At 33.7% G+C, this 23,327-nt stretch overlaps 1 pseudogene; it reads left to right on the top strand.

The window, feature by feature from the left end:
* Nucleotides 1-1,025: 1,025 nt before the first annotated feature.
* Nucleotides 1,026-1,121, top strand: LOC123238538 (annotated as a pseudogene).
* The last annotated feature ends 22,206 nt before the right edge of the window (nt 1,122-23,327 follow it).

The raw sequence follows: 23,327 nt of genomic DNA, 5'->3' as shown, positions 1-23,327 counted from the left end.
ATTTTCAGATTAACAGAAGAAGAAATAGAATACTTAAACAACCTTATCTTTATACAAAGTAATTGAACAAACCATGAATAATTTCCCTCAGAAAAAATCCCCAGGACCACATGAATGCACAAATCATCTCTACCAAGTATTTAAAAAAACAATTAATTATGATACTATTTAAACCGTTTTGAAAAACAGGAAAAGGAGTCCTACCCAATTCCTTTTATAACAAAAATATATCAATACCTAAAACAGGAAGAACAAAAACAGAGAAAGAAAACTATAGACCAATTTTCCTAATGAGTATTGAAGCAAAAATGTCAAATAATGTATTTACCCAGAGATTACAGCAATATATCACAAGGATCAAACACTATGGCAAAATGGGATTTATGCCAAAAATGAAGGGAATATTAAGAAAATTAACAGCATAATCAACCATGTTAATAACAAGAACAATAAAATTTTATGATTACCCCATAGATGCAGAAAAATAGTTGACAAAATATAATTAATTCCTATTAAAAATACTAAAAAGCATAAAATAAATGCAGATTTCCATAAAATAATAAGTAATAGCTATTTAAAATAATTAGGAAGTATTATCTATAATGAAATTAAGCTAAAAGTAATATCAGCAGTAAAGCAAAGGATGTCTATTATCACCCCTATTATGTAATATTATATTAGAGATGTTAGATATAGCAAAATGAGAAAATGATGAAAGGAATTATAGTAGGTAATGAGGAAACAAGTTACCACTTTTTGTAATGTTAGGAAGGCATATGTAGAGAATCCTAGAAAATCAAATAAAAAACTACTTGAAATAATTAACAACTTCAGTAAAGTTGCAAGATATAAAATAAACCCACATAAATCATTTGCATTTCTATATATTACCAACAAAGTCTGGCAGGAAGAGCTAGAAAGAGAAATTCCATTTAAAATAACTGCAGATAATATGAAACACTTGGGAATCTACCTGTCAAGACAAACCAGGAACTATATGAAAATAATTATAAAATACTTTTCATGTGTTGTATGAAAGTAGAGAAAGTTAGGACTGCCTTTGAAAAGGATAGAAGAGGTCCTAGTGGCCTTTACAACACACATGCAAAAATAAATAATATGGAAATAGGTATCAAGTGATAACAGCTGTACCACCCAATGGAATTGCTTGTCAGTTCTGGGAGGGGAGGGGAGGCAAGAGGAGAGGGAAAGAAAATGAATAATATAAGCATGGGAAAATATTTAAAAATTAAAAATTAAAAAAGTTTTAAAATAAAATAAAACCAAAAAATACTTTTCACACAAATTGAATCAGATATAGACAATTGTAGAAATATTAATTACTCATGGGTAGTCTCAACCAATAAAATAAAAATGATAATTCTACTTAAATTAATTTACTTATTCAGTGGCATGTCAATCAAACTACCCAATTATATTTTTGTCACAATAGAAAAAATAATAAAATTCATCTGGAAGAACAAAAGACCAAGAATACTAATGGAATCAATAAAAAAAAGAGATGAAGGAAGGTGGTCTAGCAGTATCAGATCTCAAACTACAATACAAAATGGTGATTAAGCTGGTAGTCTAAGAAACAGAGTGGTGTATTAGCAGAATAAATTAGGTACACAATGCTTTTCAGATCTATACATAATGGAAGAGTCTATAATTATATGAGAGAGTACTATAGAATGTAAAATGTATAATTTTGATTTGTTGTTATTGTTCAGTCATTTTGCAGACTCATGACCTTATTTGGAGTTTTCTGAGACTAGATTTGAACTGGGGGGGGAGGGGGAATGAGTCTTCCTGATTCCACATGAAGTGTAGTTTCGATTACATTAAAGTAAAGAAAACCAATGCAGCCAAGATTAGAAGAAAAGAATGAAACTGGAAGAAAAATGTTTAAAGAAAGTTTCTCTCATAAAGGCCTCCTTTCTCAAATATATAGAGAAATGAATCAAATTTATAAGAATACTAATCATTCAAAAGAATGCTATCCACCTCCAGAAAAAGAACTTTCTGAGTAGGAACACAGGTGAAAACATACAATTTTTCATTTGTTCACTTCCACATATGTTTTGGGATCTTGGTTTTATAAGATTATTTACTTACAAAAATGAATATAGAAATATGTTTTTCATGATAATACATATATAACCCATATTGGATTGCTTCCAGTTCTGAGATTGGGGAGAGAAGGAAGGCAGGAGACAATTTAATTTATATAACTTCAGGAAACATGTAAAATTTTTATCACATGTAATTGGTAAAAAATAAAATGAAATTTAAAAAGAATATTAATCATTCCTCTTCATTAAATGGTCAAAGCATAGAAATAAAGTTTTCAGAAGAAGAAATCAAAGCTATTTATACATATATGAAAAAAATCCTCTCAATCTCTAATGACTAGAGAAATTCAAATTAAAACCACTCTGAAGTACCACCTCCCAACTATCAGATTAGCTAATATGAGAGAATATTAAAATGACAAATGTTGGAAGGGATGTGGAAAAATCAGGATACCAATGCATCATTGGTGGAATTGTGAATTGATTCAGCCATTTTGGAGAGCAATTGGGAACTATGCTCAAAAAGTTATTAAACTATGGATACTCTATAAAATCACTAAAAGGTCTAATATTCCAAAAAAATCAATGAACACAAAAGGACATATATGTAAGAAGGCAGGTATTTTTGTAGCAAAAAAAGAATTAGAAATTGAGGGGATGTAAACTTTATGGTTATCTACAGGATCTGTCCCAGGTCAAAACCAGGAAATTAGTAATTACATATACCAACTCTTTTAGACATATAAAATATGATCATGCTGGTTCTCTGAATCTGAACTCTCTGGGGGCAATTAGGTGCTCTTTTACTACAAATACTTGTTGTTTCAAATATCTTTTAACCATTTTCCTTCTGTTCGTCCAAAATTATAGATCATTATTTCAAGAATAAGTAGAAGCAAATAAAATTTTAATGTCTGTCTTCTTTCTGTCAGAATTGCTATTTTACTTTCCACTCCACTTCAATAATTTGATGTTCCACCTAGCCCCAATATAGCAAAAAACAAAACAAACCCCCCCAAACCATTTTGTTTACCTCAATATTTTCTGCCAATGTACTCCATGGTTTATCCAAGTGGCCTTCTTTTCCTTCCTATCATGGAATATTCCCTCTACCATTTCTATGCCTTTTCCTAAGCTGTCTTTCATGCCTGTACACTATTCATTTTTATTTTTTTAATTTATAATGTATTTATTTATGTGTTTGTTACATGAAAATTCCCAGGACTCTCCCATTCTGCAGCCCCTCCCCACATATGAGAAGGTATCATTTAACAAAAAGGTATATGTGCATATAGAACTATGTCTTTCTTATTTCTATTTATCAGTTCTTTCTCTGGAAGAACAATATTTCTGTTGCTATATATAATGTTCCCTTGATTCTGCTCAAGTTTTCAATTCTTTTCCACTACACAGAGAGATCCCATAACTATTTTAGAATATATAAATCCTTCTCCTTTTCCCCTGATCACCTTAGGAAATAAAACTAATAGTAACATAGCTGGGTCAAAAAGCATATGCTGTTTTAAAACCCTTTGAGCATAATTCCAGATTGCTCTCCAAAAGGGTTGGATCAGTTCCCAGTTCCACCAACAATATATTAATGCCCCCTTTTTCTCATATCCACTCCAACAATTTTCATTTTCCTCTATTATTATTTTATCTAATCACATTGATGTGAGATGATATCTCAGTTATTTTGAATTGTAATTCTCTAATGAATAATGATCTAGAGCAGTGATGGACAAACTTTTTAAAGAGGGGGCCAAAGGAAAGGAAATGTTCATCTGTCAGTGTGTTTCTAAGGCAGCTCTTTTGAAGTTTCATTGTATTGTATCCTACTCATTGTATTTCGTCAGATTACGAATAATGTCTCTTAGCCAGAAAGAAAATTTCAAGGGGCCACATCTGGCTGTGGGCAGTAGTTTGCCCATAACTGATCTAGAGCATTTTTCATGTAGTTCAATATAAATTATATTTATTTGTCTAAAAATTGTCTGTTCAGATCTTTTGACCATTTAACAATTGGAGAATGGCTCATTCTTATAAATTTGACAAACTTTTCTATATATTTTAAATATGATAACTCTATCTGAGAAATTATGTAATTTTTTCCCAAATTTTCTGCTTGCCTTCTAATCCTGGCAACATCCATTTTTTATTCAAAATTATCCACTTCATATCTCACAATGCTCTCTGTCTCTGGTTCATTCATAAATTCTTCTCCTATTCAACAATCTGTACTTGGTCTTAGCCAAAAGGCTGAGAAGCATGTATTACCCTTCATCCATACAAGTGAAACAAAAATCTGATAGGTATTCTTTGTTTTTTCATGTATTTATTTATTTATATCTCTTGTTATGCCTTGGCTATATATACATTTTTATTTTATCTTGTTAAAAGGTACCAGATTGCTTTCTAGTTTTTCCAACAATTTTTGCCAAATTGTGAACTCTTATGCCAAAAGCTTAGATTTTTACTTTTGTTAAACACAGAATTACTATAATTTTTACTACTGTTTGTTTTATGTCTGTTATAGTCCATTGATCATGTTTTAGTTTTTAGCCTGTACCAGATGGTTTTGTTAATTATTACTTTGTAATACATTTTAAAATCTGGTACTGCTAGGCCTCCTTTACATATTTTTCATTAATTCTTTTGATGTTCTTGACCTTTTGTTCTTCCAAATGAACATAATTATAAAACATTTTATACAAATATTCATATTGAAACAATTTGAGAAATATTAATTGTTCATGAGTGGGAAGTACCAATATAATTAAAATGACAATTCTACGTAAATTAATCTACTTATTCAAACATCCTCTCAATTATATTACCAAAAATTTATTTTACTGAACTAGAAAATATAATAGCAAAATTAATTTGGTTATTTTAAATGGGTTATTACTTACTATCTCTTCTTGCAGAACTTTGTTGGTGATATGTAGTAATGCTGACGATTTAGGTAGCTTTATTTTATATACTGCTACTGTGCAAAAATTATTGACAGCTTCAATTCATTTCAGTTCAATCTCTACAATTTTCCATATATACCATCAGCTTTACTTCTTAGAATTCCTACCTTTCTTTAAGGTTCTGTTCTTGAGCCACCTTCTACTTCAATAACAAATAGCTAACATTTATATAATGCTTACTGCACATCAGGCACTTTGCTATCTACTTTACAATTATTAACTTATCAGATCCTCACAACCATTCCAGAAGATATGTGCTTTATTATCTGAATTTTACAGATGAAGAAATAGACAAAAAGAGGTTAAACAACCTATCCATTGTTACACAACTAGAAAGTGTATGAGATAAAAATTGAATTCAGACTTCCTGCTCCACTGTTCCCCAACCTGGTGCTCTAACTACTGCACTATATAGCTGCCCCTTCTGAGAGTCATTTGTGATCTTTCCCAGCTTCTATAGAAGTGCCTTTTCTTCCAACTCCACTCCCCCCAAAAGAACCTTTATATTTATTTTTACTTTTGTCTATATTTTATACACAGTTTCATATAAATGCATATGTTTATGTGGTTTTATATATACATGTATATACATACACACACACATATATATGTATGTATGTATAGATGTATGTATTCATTCACTTTGGGTCTCTCTCCAATCCTCATTCTTAATCTATGTTACTCCTGTTTCTCTGCCTTTATGTAAATGGTCCCTTATGTCTACAATAGACTCTCCCAAGCTACATACATACAAACATACATACAAACATATATATGTATATATTTGGTTTTCTCACACAATCCCTCCCTTTCTTCAAGGCATGATTCAGGTGCTGCTTCCACCATAAGGGGCAGCTTATCTTCAGATGAAAGCAATCTCTCTTTCCTCAGTTTTTGCACAGTCCTTTGCCAGGATGTCCCCCTTGCTCTTATCTACTTCTTCAATGTAGTCTTCTCATTCTCCTTTGCATCAAATCAGTTACTTATGTCTACCAGTGATGGGCAAACTTTTTAAAGAGGGGGCCAAAGGAAAAGAAATGCTCATCTGTCAGTCTGTTTCTAAGGCAACTCTTTTGAAGTTTCATTGTATTGTACCCTACTCATTGTATTCATCAGATTAGGAATAATGTAGCCTGAGGCTGGATAGAACATTTCAGGAGACCCTGCATCTTGCCCACAAGCCGTAGTTTGCCCATCCCTGGACCTTTCACTCTTAATAAAATGGAAAAATAAAATAAAATGTATCCCTGGAAGTAGGAGATGGATTTGTCTACTGATACAATGAATAAATAATCTAAATCTGTAGCCTCTCTGTTAGAGATTTCAAGAAACAGCATATATACTTATATTTCAGGTATTCATTAAATAATACACTCCAAAAGTATCTTGAGTAGTTTCTTAATTTTTCTCCAACTTACCTTACTAAAGACAGCTTTGCTTCCCCCAATCTTACAGTTAATGACTCCTTACATGATTTGAAACTTTTTTTTTAACTCACTGTCCTAGAATCCACCTTCCCCTTTATCAACTGCCTAAGGTATCTAAAATCTCATCAGGAAACATATATTCCATTTCATCTTAAAGGCTTCTTCAATCTTTGAGGGCTCTGAATGAATGTAAATACTCCAGAGAAGGAGACTTTTTTAAAGTTAGCAAGTTGGGAAGAGGAGTGCATGAAGGGCTGGCTGAGAGCATGCCCTTCTGCAAAATGATTCAGTTTTAGGACTTGGGGAACATGTACAACAAATTATTCTAACATCACTGAGAATAAAAATCTATCATCCACTTCTCTGAAGCACTTGTCTCCAACAGTTCACTGTACACAGTAGCTGTTTAATAAATATTTTTGATTGGTCGATTATGTTGGGTGGATGCCAAATGTGAATTTGCCTTCTTCCCAGCTTTGCTTGCAGCTGAATAGAAATTAAGCCTTCACTTCAAATAGAAATGGGAACTGAGAAGAATTTGGACAATCTCAGCAAATAGAGCAGTAACAATCTCCATGATTTTATACTTTTTGTGGTTTTTTGCTTAGATGAGAGATTATAACATCAGAGCAGGACTTTGGGTGAAAATTACTTTAGTAATATTGAAAAAGACTGACATTTCCTTTCTCTCCTATCTGAAGTATGCATAACACCATGCCTCCAATAAGGAGGCTCTTATTAAACTGTATTATTTTGTGTGTGGCTAGCAGAATCACAAAGGCAGCTACATGGTGCAATGGATAGAGTGTTGGAGTCTGGAGTCAGGAAGATTCATCTTCTTGAGTTTAAATCTAGCCTAAGGCACTTACTAGCTATTTGATCCTGAGCAAGTTACTTAACCCTGTTTGCCTCAGTTTTCTCAACTATAAAATAAGTGAGCTGGAAAAGGAAATGGCAAACTACTCTACTATCTCTGCCAGGAAGGTCACAAAGGGTCAGAAATGCCTGAAAAACAACTGAACAACAAGAGCAGAATCACAAAATTCTACAGCATTCTATTAGGGCCGCTATGTGGAGTAATGAATAGAGTGCTAGGTCTGGAGTCAGAAAGTCTTAAGTTCAAATCTGGCCTCAGAAACTTACTAGTTGTATGACCTTGGACAAGTCACTTAACTGTGTCCTAGGTCTCCCACACTTTAAAATCAGCTGGAAAATGAAATGGCAAATCACTCTAGTATCTTTGCCAAGGGAATTCCAAATGGGGCCATGAAGAGCAAGACATGGCCGAACTGACTATAAACAACAACAACGGAGAAGAAATTCTAGTTGAAGGAAAAAAGATGCTACCAAGATTCTTCTGTTGATCAAGGTTGCTCCAAAGGGAAGAAAAAGAACATAAGACTTAGAGTTAGATAAGACATTAGAAATTATCTAACTCATATTTCAGATGAAGGAACTGAGGTTACAAAAACAGAAATGATTTATCTACCATCACCTAGAAAAAGTGTTTTAGGTCTCTCAAATTCAGTTGTGACAAGACCTATTTAACATCATGGGCTACTGGGAAGGCTATTTAGAGAACAGTCATTTGTAAAATATACCTTGCAACATTATTGGTCCCATAGTCTATACTACAATCTTTTGTAGCAGTAATATTGGTAATATTTCAGTGCCTGTTCTTTGATTTAAAAAAATTAAAATGCTAATGCAGCTGTGGGCCATTACTCTCCTTCATCATATTTTATCAGTCTTCTCATTTAAATTCCAGCTTTTCCTCTTCCCTTTTACATGATCTCATTTGAAAAATGCATAGCGAAGACCTCATCATGAAGTGGATCATTCTAGCTATATATTGACTTCAGACCTACCACTCTATTCATTATTCCACCTAGCTATATACTGCTTGTTGATTCAAAGGATGCCAAACATGTCTCCACATCTCCAAAAATACAAAAAAAAGTTTGTATTTGAAAGATCCTTGAAATATTTTGGGCCAGGGGTTTCCTCAATTTGCTTGAAATTGTTCTTTTAAAAAAATCTCTGTCAATATTTCCCCTGCTTATGCCAGTCTTCACTTTACAAAGTTTCTCTGCACATATGTATGCATGTCTGCTGTTTCTATCTCAGAGCTTCCCTGGAGATTTGCCTTCACTGGCTTGTTCTCTCTCAACAGTGATAAACTTCACCCTAACTTTTGTTGAATCTGCCTAAAAATGGGAAGAAAATGTATGTAGGTCTGCTATCCTATAAACCAGAAGAGTATGTGTATCTCCATATGTAGATGTTTCATAAGGTTCTTGCCCAAATTATGTACATAACTTTCAAAACACCTCTATAGATAAAATGGTTATATATTCACATATGGGATATACCCATTTACATAATCCTGAAGCTTAAAAATAGAATGCATCCTGTAGTAAATAAATGGAGGGCTTGGGGGAGCATTCTGAAAGTAAGATGAGTCTCATGGGACAGTATCTTTATCCAGGTATGTATTACACGTACATGCCATAATCAGGAAAATTCTTTATCCTGTGCCAATTAGCACAAATTAGTGCAGTCTTCTCTTAATTTAAATGGGATGTATCACTAATGATGATGAATCTGCAGTGAATCAGGTTTAATTCTCATCATTGTTCACATTTCTTTAATGGATGCACTGTGGAAAAAGAAAAAAGAGATGCTATATAGATCCAATCCCATAATTTTGAAATCCTTTGAGAAATAACCATTTGGTTGAAATGGAATTCCATGGAAAGGTAAAGGGCTATATAGTTTTGTGTAAAGTGTGCTGTGTTTGGGCTCAGAGGTTCTAGTCTTAAATCCTGACTCTGCCACTTATTACCTGTGTGAAATGGAGCAGGTTACTTTGTTCATTTGAAAAATATGAGAGCTAGACTACATGACCTTAAAAGACCATTCCATCTCTCTCTCTTTGATTCTTTGATCCCTTGAGTGGGTCCTGGGAAGGGAGCATTATATGAGTTTTCAGAAAAGAGAAAATGGGATTCTAACTCTCCATTTTTATTCTGAAATGCTAACAAGGAGCATGGAGCATTAGAAAAAATACTAGTTTAAGATTCATGTTCTAATCCCATATTCACCACTAACTAATTACATGGAAAAATCATTTTCTGTTTTTGGATGTCTGTTTCCTCTTCTAAAAATTAATATGCTAGACTAGATAATATTCTTTGCAGCTCTGGTACTCTTTAATTCTAAGAACAAAACAGAAAAAAATATTTCTTTAGACATAAAAACTTTTTCACATAGTATATATCCTTACCCATTTGAGGACATTTTCCAAAAAAAAAGTCAATGCCTCTATAAAATTTTACATTCCTTCTTATTTCATCTTTAAAAAAAGAGGTCCAACTTTCTCTTACAGGAACCTAATACGGAAGCTTCCTTCTGTATTCCACATGAGACATTTAGATGTGGTTTGTTCTAAAAAATAGTTATTTTCCTTAATATCTTCCCTGAACTTGCTGTATCCGGCAAGTAATACATTTTAGGAGTGAAACTGACAAGCAGGTTCAGAGGAGGGAGACAAAGATGGTGAGGGGATCTTGAAAATCTGTCACTGAAAAATAGTCTAAAATAAATGAAATAGGATTTACCTTGGAAAAAGAAAAGAATAGCAAAGGAGATCATGGCAATGATCTTCAAATATCTGAAGAATTATCATATGGATGAGAGGGTATTTTTGCTTTGCCTAGACCTTAAGAGCAGAATTAGTAGCAATTGGTACATGTTTTCAGGGAGAGAAATTTCAAGGGAAAACATTCTTATAATTTCCATTCATGAAAATGGGATGTGTTGCCTTAGTCATGTTCATTGACTATCTTCAGATGATGATGGGATGTCTGTTAAACCACTAGTCAGTGATATTGTGTCTGATTTTCATCCCTTGAGTCAGGGTGGGACCAGATGATTTATGAGAGTCCAGGTAATTCTTGAATTTTTTTTGTAATCAAGTGCTGGACATTTAAATTTAATATAATCAGCATAACTGAAAAATGATTTGTTGCATTCCTGAGAGCAGGGCTATGCTGTTAATAAATGTTTAATTACTAGCCCTCTGAAGGAAATGCCCACATAATACCCCTTTAAGTATAATCTTGTTTGTTAACATTTTCTCTATTCTTATATTATCTCTATGTAATCAATAAATAATAAATCAAGCCTTGATTTGTAACTTGCTGATTTCTCAGATACAAATCTCCACATTGTAAATATAACAGTTATCACAGACAATTGAGCTCCTTCCAGCACACCTCTGAGTAGCAGTAAATTTCATTATATGTCATTTATGTTTTTGTTTTTCCTTTTAAAAATTACAATGGAATTTATTGCATACAGCTTGGCTTACTGAGATGAGAAACAAATACTTAGCCAATATTCCTCATATGTTCTTGGATAATTGCTCACTAAAATGTTAACATCCTTTGCACTTTAGTTTCCAGTATGTCTAATTTCAAATGGTCCCTATGGCCTTTACTTTAATTGAAATTTAACTCTACTAACTCTATCTCTACTGTCTACTGACTGCGTTTCTCTCCCAGATCTTGAAATTTTCCTTATTTGTTAGAAATAAACTTAGAGTTTCCAATGGCAGAGTTTTAATAAATCTTTAAAGAAAAAGCAAAATGTGTAACTTTGCTAAAACATCATCATTTCATTTGCTTTCTTCCCACTATGAGTATTATATGGGGATGGCAGGTCTTTACTTATGATCTTCTCTAAAGACTCCTTTTTTTTTTAAAGAATGAGACTAGGAAAAAAAGAATGAGACTTGGGTACATTAATAATTCAATTTAAAATGACATTTGCATAAGAATTCAATTTTCTAGAAGCTAACAGGCCACTGGCTGAGTGAGCACCTTTGGTTTTAGGGTTGATGAATTCATAATCAGAACTAGTTATACAGATCTTAAGCATGCCTGTGCTTTGAATTAGAACTAGAAAAGTTAAGCTATTTAACAAAGGGAGGGCAAACCACTGACTTTTAGAAAAAGTAATCATTATTTTAGTCTGTATAAATTTTGGCTCCACTCAATAACAATTTCAAAGATATGCAGCTCCAAGGATCTGCATGCAAACAGAATCACAGGTCTGGCCTGACACATGAAAAAAAAAAGCCCAAAAGAAAAGAGACAAACAAACAAAGCCATTAGATTTCAATTTGAAAAAGTTAGTCTATCCTGCTGGTAGATGCTCTTCTTCCACTAAGACCAATATTTGACTGTTTGTGAGTAGTATAGAAAACGTATTCTGGTTTGGAACTGAAGTCAACAGACTCTTCTTTATTTTCAAATTCTTTCTGATTCCCTCTTTTCCCAGATTAAATATGGCCAAAAAATGTGACCAAAATCAATAAAGCAAGCATTTATTAATCTCTTATTATATGCTAGCCATAGTGCTATGGCTGAAGATACAAGGAATCTCTTTGTCCAAAGGGAATAAACATTCTAATCATAGACAACATGTAAATGATAGTAGCAATAAAATAATAATAATAGCTAATATTTATATAGCACCTCGAGGATTGTGAAGCTTTGCAAATACTTCATTTGATCTTCACAACAACCCTGTTAGGTAGTATTATTATTCCTCACTTTGTAAATGAGAAAACTGAGGCAGAAAAAAGTTAAATGACTTGTCCAAAGTCATATGACTGGTAAGCATCTATAGCTAGACTTAAACTCAGGTCTAACTGAATTTTCAAGTCAGTGTTCTACCCTCTGTGCTAGCTAGCTGTTTAAAATACCTAGTTAATACCTAATATATACAGAGTAGATGGAAGTCATTAGAAGTTTTGGGACTAGGAAAGGGTGAGCTGTTAGCTAAGGAATCCAGGGAAACTAAGTGGAGGAAAAAGTATACTAGGAATGAGTGATTCTCAGAGATAGTACTGAAAGGGGCCAGGTTGTGTTGCCAGCCTATGGTGATGGGAGGACCGTGGTGTCCTTAATTGTGACAGGGAATAGGGGTGCAATTTAGGTGGCTCAATGGATTGAGAGTCAGGCCTGGAGATGGGAGATACTGAGTTTAATTCTGTACTCATACACATCCTACCTATATGACCCTGGGCATGTCACTTAACAGGCATTGCCCAGCCCTTAACATTCTTCTCCTTTTGAACCAGTAAACAGTATTTATTCTGAGATGAAAGGTAAGGATTTTTTAAAAAATAGTAATAGGGAAGTTTTGGGAAGAGATTGGAGAGAGAGGATATTGAATTACATTTTGGCTTATGTTGCTTCTGAAATGTCTACAGGATATTCAGGTGATTGTGTCCAAAAGACAGTTGAAGACACATGACTGGAGCTCGAGAGGGACTCAGGCTGGAAAAATGTGTGTGTGTGCATATATATGTAACACATGCACAGATCTATACAGATAGATATATGTATGTATCTGCCTATATACATCTGAGATTTAACAGCATAAAGATGATAATTAAATTTGTGGTAACATGAGATCACCAAGTTCAATAGCATAGATTAAAAAGAGAAAGTGACCTAAGACAGAGTCTTAGTAAATCACCCATGTTTAGTGGGAATGGCATGGATGAAGAATGAAAAAGAGAAAAGAGAATGAGGAGGAACAGTCAGAAGAACCAGCAGAGAGTGTATTACAAAAACCTAGCAAGGAAACAACATCCAGGGAAAAGAGTGATCAACAGTTTCCAATACTCTTGGGAGATGAAGTACAATTAGGATTGGGTGAAGGCAATTACATTTAGCAATTAAAAAATCATTGGAAAGAGATGTGTCATCTAAATGATGAAGTCAGAAGACAGATTGAAGAGGGTTTATGAAAGTAACTAAGGATGTGGGAAGCACTAATGGACTTTTATAAGTTTAGATTTTTATCAGAGGAAAAAACTATAGGATGAAAGGTAACAAGCATGGCAGCCAGTCCATCAAGAAGTGTTTACTAAAAGTACTTGTGTGCCAGACACTGTTACAAACACTCAGTACATAAATAAAGACAAAAACATTGATCTTGCCTTCAAGGGGCTCACATTCTAATGGGGAAGACAAGATTAAAAAATGCATACAAGATATATGTAGTATTAAGGAAGTATTTATAGAAAGCACATTAGTGGTTGAAGCAAAAGAAGTAAGAAAGCCTTCCTGTAAAAGGCAAGGTTTGAGCTGAATCATAAAGGAAGCCAGGGAAACCAGGAGGTGAGAAAAAGAACATTCCATTTATGGGAGACAGCCAGTGAAGAAGGGAAGTGAAGGACTTTTGTGTATAAGGAATAGTGAGAAGATCAGTGTTCAAGTGAGAGGGTTTTTTTTTGTTTGTTTTGTTTTTAAAGGATGGGGCCACATTGGCATGTCTGTAGGGAGCAGTGAAGAAGCAGAAGATAGGGAGATTCTGGAGATAAGAAAAAAATGGGGATTACAGAGTGGAAAATTTTCTAGAGAGATTGGGAGGGATCCATGTATTGAGCAGGATGGTTATCTCTGCAAAGAGAAGGCTGGTGATTCCTCATCAAAATATTAACATCTTTTGAATTTTAGTTTCCCGTATGTTTAGTTTCAAGAGGTTGGCACTCACATAGTATATGAACACATCTGTGACCACTGCCAAATTTCTAAGTTTCACACTACAGAAAGTTGTTCAGTGCAGTCAACTAATGCTTTCCTATATTAATATACCTACATATATTTTTAAATTGATATTTTTTGTTTTGACACAACAGACTCTTCCCCTCAAACACCTAAACAATCATGCCAAAAATCATATTCTCTTGGAGATAAATGGTTGAACACAGTAACCTAATAATGTGAATATCATTTTTCCACTTTGAGGTTTACAAATTGTTAATAGCAAAGAAAAAAATATGTTTTAACTGATTATCTTGGTCTTTGTGATTCTTGGTCTACCTTTGCATACCCTAACTATGAATGTTGTGTTCTTTCTTTCATTTTCATCTACCTTTGATCATGTGATGAGGGGTTGTATGGGGGTGTATACCCATGCACATATGCATATGTATGTCTATGTATAAGTGTACATGAATCATTTTAATTCTTTCACAATTTTATGTCATCATAGACTATGCCTTTGGACTATAATTTTGGCAATTGTGTGAAGAAATTATTGGAGAATAGAGATCTTAAATCAGGGATATCAAGAGGTTATTGAAATAGTCCATGTAAGAGATGATGAGAGCCTAAACCAAAGTAGTGGTCCTATGGTGCAGAGAAGGGTACTAACGTGAGACAGTTTGTGGAGGTAGAATCAATGTCTTAACAATTGGTTAAATATGTAGGTTAGGAGAAAGTGAATAATTGAGAATGAGTTCACAGCTATGAAGCTGTGTGCCTAGAAGGATGGTGGTGACCTCAACAGAAATGAGCAAGTTTGGAAGAGGACTGGATTTAGAGGAAGAGTTAGTGAGTTCTGATTTGGATATGTTCAGTTTGAGGTGCCTATAGAGCATCCAGTTCTACTTATCTAATAGGCATTTGTTCATTTGGGATACCAGCTTCCATCTCACATTTGCCCCTACTTTGCAGCTCCCAGGTTCAGTATTTCAATTGAGGTCTCTGTTTCATATTTATATTACTGCAATTATCTGTTGCATAACCCTCTTGTCTCAATTGTTTTCTCTCCAATCCCTCTTACTACGCTGCCAATTCTTCTCCCAAAAGCACCACTATCATTATGTCCCTTCCCTGCTCAGAAACCTTCAGTGGCTCCTGTTTGTTACCAATTCAATTTAACTGAACAAATAAAATTTACATTTCTTATCATGTCATTCAAGGCCTTCCACAATCTCATTATCAGCCTACTTACCCATTTTTATTAGCCAAAGTTTATACTGTAATTTATTCCTTACTCCCTGAACATGTGCTAAACTTTTTGAGCATTGCCTTTGTTCATACTGCCCCTCATAAGAATAAAAATCCAACTCTGATCATTCGAGGCAGAATTCAGCTATAGCCAACCAAGAGTGATGTCATCTTTTATGCTCTGAATGGTCTTTTTCTTTTTTACTATCTCTCCTTTAATTTTTAATGAAAGTTAATCCAACCCAACAATACATATTAAAACATATAAGGGATTTTTAACCTGAGGTCCATGACATTTTCAAAAAGAGTACTATAATTGGTTTTATTCCTAAGACTCTATTTTATCATGTCTTTAAAAACATTATCCTTAGTAGGATGAGTTTTACCAGACTGCCAAAGGGATCCATGCACCCCCCCAAAAAAAAATGTTAAGAATTTCTATGAAAAGGACTGCATTGTACAAATTGGGAGAACAAAGTTTTGACAAAAGGAAACAGTTACTGCCTTCAAGAGTGATGGTTTGGTGGGATAAAGGGGAAGGTTACAACAGCAATATAGACAGGAAAATAAATGCAAAACATATCAAGGAGAAGTTCTTGGAGAGATGGTGCTATCATCTGGGGAGTGAAGGTTTCAAGATAGGCCTCCTATAGGAGAGAGCATTTGAACTGAACTTTGAAGGAAGCCAGAGAGAAATTTTATTTAATTGAGTAAAAATAAGCAATTATTGCACCTTTATGAGCTAGACTTAAAGGATAACATCTGTCACATAAATGAAACAAAACCCAAACTGTTCTTGCACTCAAGAATAGAATCTCACATTCTACTGAGGCTAGGGGGAGAAGCAAGAACATGGATAAAGAAAATTGAATACAAATAAGTATGGGGTAGTTTCTTGAATGGAAGGATGATTTAGCATCTTTGGGCAGGGTTGAGGTAGGGGCAAGATAAGCTTACTATTGGAGTTAATAATTGAGCTGATCTTCCAAAGTGGTTAGGGAGTATTGGTTGTTCAGTCCTTTTTCAATCATGTCCAACTCTTCATGACCCCATTTGGGGTTTGGTTTTCTTGGCAAAAATACTGAAGTAGTTTACTTTTTCCTTTTGCAGCTCATTTTACAGATTAGAAAATTGAGGCAAAAAAGCTTAAGAGATTTATCAATGGTCACACAGACATTGTGTCTATGGCCTGATTTGGACTCCATAAGTTAAATCTTCCTGACTCTAGGCCGAGCACACTATGCCAACTACCTGTCCATATAGGGAGTATATGCAACTCAATTCTACAACTTTTTTAAGCACATCTTATATATCAGTCACTGTCCCTGGTGCTGAAGATATAAAACTAATGCCAGTGTGTCCATATCTCATCTTCTTGTTTACCTAAACTCTGTACTCTTCAAGAACCTAGGAGAGTGCTTTGTTTAAAGTTAAATATATGTTGAATGAATAACAAAGAGTACTTAAAACTGGAAAGGATATTTAAGGCCATCCAGCCCAATCTACATTTTTACAGATGAGGAAAATAAAGCACAGAGAATTCAAATCATTTATCCTTTGTTACATATGGAAAAAAATAATAGTTAGGAATTGAACATAGATTCTCTGACTCTCATCTCACTTTCCCTGCTACAGCACTAACTTATAATGATTATATATATATATGTATATATATGTACATATATACATATATATAACATTTCAGGATCATAAAGGACATGGCCTATGTCTATATCTTTCTATATGTTTCTGCCTTACTATTTAGCATATGGTCTAACACATAATACATATTCAAAAAAGACTTACATAAGAACATAATCATGGAATTTTAGGATTTAGAGATACCTCAATAACTATGTCATTCAACCTGAAACTAAAAAGAGAATATATACTAAACCACACCAATTACACTGATCATTGGATCACAGATTTAGTCCCAGAAGGGTCATTACAAGCCATCAAATCCAACCTCTTCATTTTATAAATAAGGGAACTGAAGCTGAGAGAGGTTAAGTGTTTTGCCCGAGCTCCCACAAATATCAATAAGTATCAGAGGCTGTATTTGATGTAGGTCCTCTGACATCAGTGTCATATCCATACAATTTCAGTTTTCTTCCTAACTTTTGATCCTCAAGGGATATTAATGTTAATGCTAATCAAAATCCAATCTTTTTTCCTTGACAATATTAAGAATATAGCTGGTATCTGGTTTCATAATAAAATTAATATAAGACTATAGCATTATTGATCAACCATAATTTTAATAAAATAAGAAATTAAATGAAAGAGTCTGAGAGAATGTCTCTTGAGCAAATCCAGGATGAGAGCTGCTTTTGTTTATGACACTTGACTCAGACACAGATTGTATAGCTGAATTGTAGAGCATCTCTTTTCAAGCTGTGATTTTTATTTATTTAATGTCTTACATTGTAATCTGAAAATCAATGGAAGTAATGACATCTCTTTTGTTTCTTCTTTGTTTGCAGAGTCACAGTGTACCCTCTGTGGGGAACCGGAAGGTGAGTCTGCTTTACCATGGCTTACTGGCTCCCCTGGGCTGGGGATGCTAAGAGTAAACTCATATGACCATTTCCTTTTGTTTGTTCATTTTTGCTGATGTCAAGGATGCTATAAAAAGAGAGTAGGAAGAGGGAGAGAACAACCCCTCTTGAGTTTTGTGTGCAAAGTAAATTAAATCAGAATAAGGTATAATGTGGGCTTCAGGCTTACAGATCCTGTCTCTCCAAAGTACAATATATCCATCAGAATGGGGGGGGGTGATGTAATATTTACTTTATCCTCAGTTTTGAACTTTGTCCTGTCTTCTAGCTTTTTTTTAATTGGCCATATTTAGAGAGTATTAATTTATTGACTTAAAATGATAAAGCTAACTTGGAAATCATGAATTACACATTAAAATTTTCTGCAAATTAAAGTACCTCATTAGTGATAGATAAAACTAAAGGAAGAAATGTAATACTTCATTTATTGTAATATAATTGGTGTTATAAAAAAATAGTCCACACCTGATTTCCAGTCAAGTCTTCTGCAATTTCATCTAAAGAAAATTATTAATTCCAAAAAATATAGATTGAGATAATTCTACTGGCTGTGTTAGTGCTTTAAGCTAGCTCTGGGAAACCTCAGTACCAGTGTGGCATGGCAGTTTTATGTTTCTGAAACCAGATAAGGAAAAGAAAACATTGTCTAGTGCTGATTAAGTGGAATCCAATCAAATAGAAAACTCAACAAATATTATTCTGATGATTTACTTCATATTTTGGGGCTTCAGGAGGGCATAAGAAAACAAACTGATAATAGTGCAAAATTCAATTTAGAGCTGGCTCCTCAAACCAATGGAGAGACAACCCTATTTCTAATGCCTCTGCTAGCTAACCTTGTATGATAAATGCTAATATAGTTTAATTAATTATCTATATACTATCAAAGAAATATTCATTTAAATTTAGTATGTTATATTTGGGAATTAATATATTTGGAAAAATAAAAAATTAGCAACAAAGACCAAAAAATAAAGGAGTGGGGAGGTTTGGTGGGAAATAATGATTTAATCAAACAAACATTTATTATATGCTTTTTGTATGATATGCACTGTGCTAAGCACTTATGATATTAAAAAAAACCTGAAAATGGTTCCTGTCCTTGAGAAATTTACATTGTAATGGAGGAGGCAACATGATTATTTTGGATATATAAACCAGATAAGTATGAGGTTATCTGTGAAAAGGTGCTAACAAGTGGGATGACAAAGAAAGGTACCTTACAAATGGTATTACTTCAATTTTTTTGTTGAAGCAAAGACTTAATGAGAAAATGTAAAGATGATACTCTAGGATAATCCTAATTAATTGAATTATTGATAAAATTTATAACTTTCTTACTTATAACTTTAGCAAAGATGGATAAAAACAAAGAGATGATCTATAACTGATAATTATTAAGATAATGTGTAAGATTTTTAAAACTCTTAAACCTCATTTTTGTCTGTCTGAATTTTGACCTGCCAAAGATGATTTTGAAGTAACATGTGAACTCAAAGGCATGTAGTGAGATTCAAGAGTATTATGTTCAAGCAAATGAAATTAGAGATAAATAGAATATCATATAAGTGTTTCACCCTAGACAAATTCATAGGAAAATTTTCTCTGAACTTAGTGTTTTTACTATAATATATTTTGTGAGAAAATACTCAGTATTTTGTTTTCCATAGTCATTTTTCATTATTACCTTTGAAGATTAATAGATTTGGATTGATTATAGGTAATTTTGTATACTCTGTGCATAAAAGTAATACATAAATATATATAGTCTTTGTGCATGAAAGTACTACATTTCTTGTATTTAATGATATTGATGACCACCTGTTTAAAAGATAATTCTAGCTGTATATGCACTTGGATCATTAATGTATTCATAAGACTTTTAAATGCTAAAGGAGATTTGTCATATTTATTGTCTCTTTTCCTTTTCTTTGCTTTTAATATCAAAAGATAATTATCTAGATTGAAAACCTACTAGTCAATCCAGGAACAAAGCATTTTTCCTTGGACTATTCTAAGTAACAGGCTGGAATTTTAGCTTATATCAGATGTCTCAGTTAAAATCAACCTAATTTATTGTCATTATGCCTGAATGATTTTCCCAAGTACACCCTATTTTTTGCCTGGAAGCTTAATATTGTAAATCAATACCATTTGCATAACATTTGAGGCAGTGTGGTACAGTGGAAAGAGTTCTCAGTTTGGAGTTGACCTGGATTCAAATCCTGGCTCTACATCTGTTTGGCTCTGGAGAAATCACTCAATTCCTATGGGTCTTAATTTCTTTATCTGTAAAACTAGGGTGCTGGACTAAATGTGCTCTAACTTCTCTTTTTTTTTTTATTTCAATTTTTTAAAACCTTACCTTCTGTCTTGAAGCCAAGGCAGAAGAGTGGTAAGGGCTAGGAAATGGGGGTTAAGTGACTTGCCCAGGGTCACACAGCTAGGAAGTATCTGAGGCCAGATTTGAACCTAGGACCTCCCATCTCTAGGTCTGGCTCTCAATCTACTGAGCCACCCAGCTGCCCCCTCTAACTTCTCTTTTAAATGTGTTATTTGTGATCCTGTCTATGATGATTATATAGACTCTTTAAAATGCGCCTAGCTTCAAGTGGTTGGAAAAAAAGCTGGATTCTGATTGGGGTTGGCGGGAGGGGGGGGGGGGGGCAGGCAAGGTGAGTGTAAATTCTCCAAACTTTTAACTATTAAAGCTGTTCTAGAATAGGAAGAGCTGCCTCGGGAGATAACCAGATCCTTTCCCTTCAAATGTTCAAATAATGGTTGTAAGATGTATAAAGGATTATGTTAGCCCTACCTTGGTTGAAAACGGTACAATGTGCCTAGAAATTCTTTTCCATCTCTCCAGTTCTAGAATTCTGTGCCTCTCTGAGTGTATTTTGGAGCAATAAAAGTGAAACTGTTTCAAGATCAAAGGAGAAAGGCAAAGATTTGATAACCTAGCCTCAGCTGTACTTTATTTTCTGAAACTGGCTGCTACATGAATATTCATACACGTTTAAATCATTTAAGTAATTAGTGGAAATGAGCACCAGCTTTCTCTGTAGTGTGCAGAATCTAAAAGAAGTCTTCTCTGCTGGATAATCTCTCCAGGATTGAATAAGAGTTAACCTATTCTGTGCAGCAGCAGAACTTGCCCTAAGTGGACAGAAACAGATAGGATCTCCAACTCCCTTCTTTGTGCTGGGTGTGAATTTCCTCCAGGAGGGTAAGGCAACTGCAAAGTTCTCCTCTCCCTTTCTTGTCAGAAAGCTGTTAACGCATTTCACTGGTGAGCCATTGAAGTGGGGAACATCCATTTACATTTTAATGATTAGTTCTTTGGCTACAGATTGAATAATTAGCATTGTCTCAGATGATAATATCTGTCAAACAAATGAGATGAGGTGCCAAGTTTACAAGAATCTTGGGACTTCAAAATTCTGCAGTTGATGGGAGAAAATGCATACTAAATGCTCCTTTCTCTCTCTTTTTTTAAGGTGGTATGGCCTATTTTTTTCTGAGAGCTGGATTTTAATAAGGTATAAAATATAGATCACTATTGCTAAATGCATATTTCTTGCACTTTCTAACATAATTTTCTTAGAGAAATTTAGATGGCTATATTTACAAATTGAAAACTTTTCATTATCTTAATTTATTACGCATGATTTCTGTGGTTCCTACTAGACATATGTAGATTATCCATTAGCGATTTGAATAAATGATTAAAGATAAATTGTAGACGATATTTAAGTTCCTATTAGCCTTGAATTAGTTAAATAACAAAATGCTATTTGTATTTTGTTGTAATTGATATTTAAACAGAAAAATAAATGTAAAAAAGACAAGGGGCCATAAGGATAGATCTTTGAATTCTCACTCAGGAATATCTGGATTCAAGTCCTGCCTCTGACATATGCTAGCTATTTGTCAGTCAGTAAATCACTTAACTTCTCAATGTCCCAGGCAAATCTCTAAGTCTTTTAAGAAGCAGACAAATTGTTCATCTGTTTGGTGGAAGGAGTTTCAAGACCTAAAATTTTCTCTACGGTGAAATCACAAGGCTGGGTACAAACAAAAAAATATATATAGGTTCATTGATTTGCTCTCTCACTAATGTTAGTATTCTTTCCACTGGTACAAATCACAACTCTGAAAAGCCTTCTGTTTAAATCATCCATATAAATATGAGTTCCAAAGTGAAAGATCTTCTTTTAGTCCTTTTTCCAGATACCAGGGCAACATTCAGCACAATGATAATAAAAATCATAAAGACTGACAATTTTACATTAGGAAATGCGTTACATTTGCTATCTCACTAGATCTTCACAACAGCCTTTTGAGGGAGTTGGTACAAGTGTTATATTGGTCCAGACATAAGATGCATCCCAAAAATGAACTCTGTTAAGAAAAAACTACCTTAGTACACTGAAAAAGAACACCAATTTTAAGACATATTCAAGTTTTAGATAAGTCCGATTTGAGTGTGGAATTGCAGTCAGTCAATCAAACATTTATTAAGCCTCTATTATATGTAGAAATATAAGTTATAAGGGAGGCAGCATGACATGATGGGAAGAGCCCTGGATTGGTTTTCAATAGACCTGATAACCAGATCTCTTATTACTTGACATGTTTCCTTAGGCAAGTCATTTCATTTTTATACAGTTTCTTCTTCATATAAAATAAGGCAACTGGTTTAGATGATTTATAAGGTCCTTTACAGCTCTAATATTCCATTACCTTCTGTACAATATGAAAACTCTGAAATTTATGATCCCATATAAGACAATAGAGCATACATTATTATAGCTAAGTAGGAGCTCAGGAATTATCTCATCCAGTTCTTTTGGTATACAAATAAGAAAACTGAGATTCAAGGGAGGTGAATTGTCCAAGGTAATACAATTTGTTGGCAGAGCCAAAATTAGAATGTAAATATAATCTAGATTATGATGAGTCAGTTAACACAAACTCTCCCATCTTCTATCCTCCACCTACCTAAATAGCTACAAAAGTAACCAGTCCTCTGCATTTCTCTCTTTAAGAAGCAGGATGAGAATTCCCTCCAAGCATTCTTTGTGAATGACCTATATGTTCATTGAGACTGCGTTCTTAACTTAGTGATCTTAACATAATAAATCCAAATGTTTAAAAGAGGATAGCAAATTTAATCTGAAACATTGATTAGTTCCCGCAACATTCACAAAATTAATATTTGTTCCTCATATTTCATTTGATTATAAATTTCCTGAGGGCAAGGCATTTCTTTTGCCTGGCACATAGTAAGTACTTAATAACCATTAACTAATTGATTACTTGAATAGATTAATCTTAAATTTTTAAGATTGATAACACTTCAAACAAAACAAGGTTATATCTTAAGTATATTTTACTTTAGAGAATTTAAAGCTAGAAGTAATCTTGGGTGTCATTGAAGGAGGCATCATGGTTCAGTGAAATAAATATTACATTT

This window comes from Gracilinanus agilis, chromosome 2 (assembly GCF_016433145.1).
Source record: "Gracilinanus agilis isolate LMUSP501 chromosome 2, AgileGrace, whole genome shotgun sequence".
NCBI lineage: Eukaryota > Metazoa > Chordata > Mammalia > Didelphimorphia > Didelphidae > Gracilinanus > Gracilinanus agilis.
Note: the sequence above shows the minus strand (reverse complement) of the source record. Positions and strands in the feature narration are given on the sequence as shown.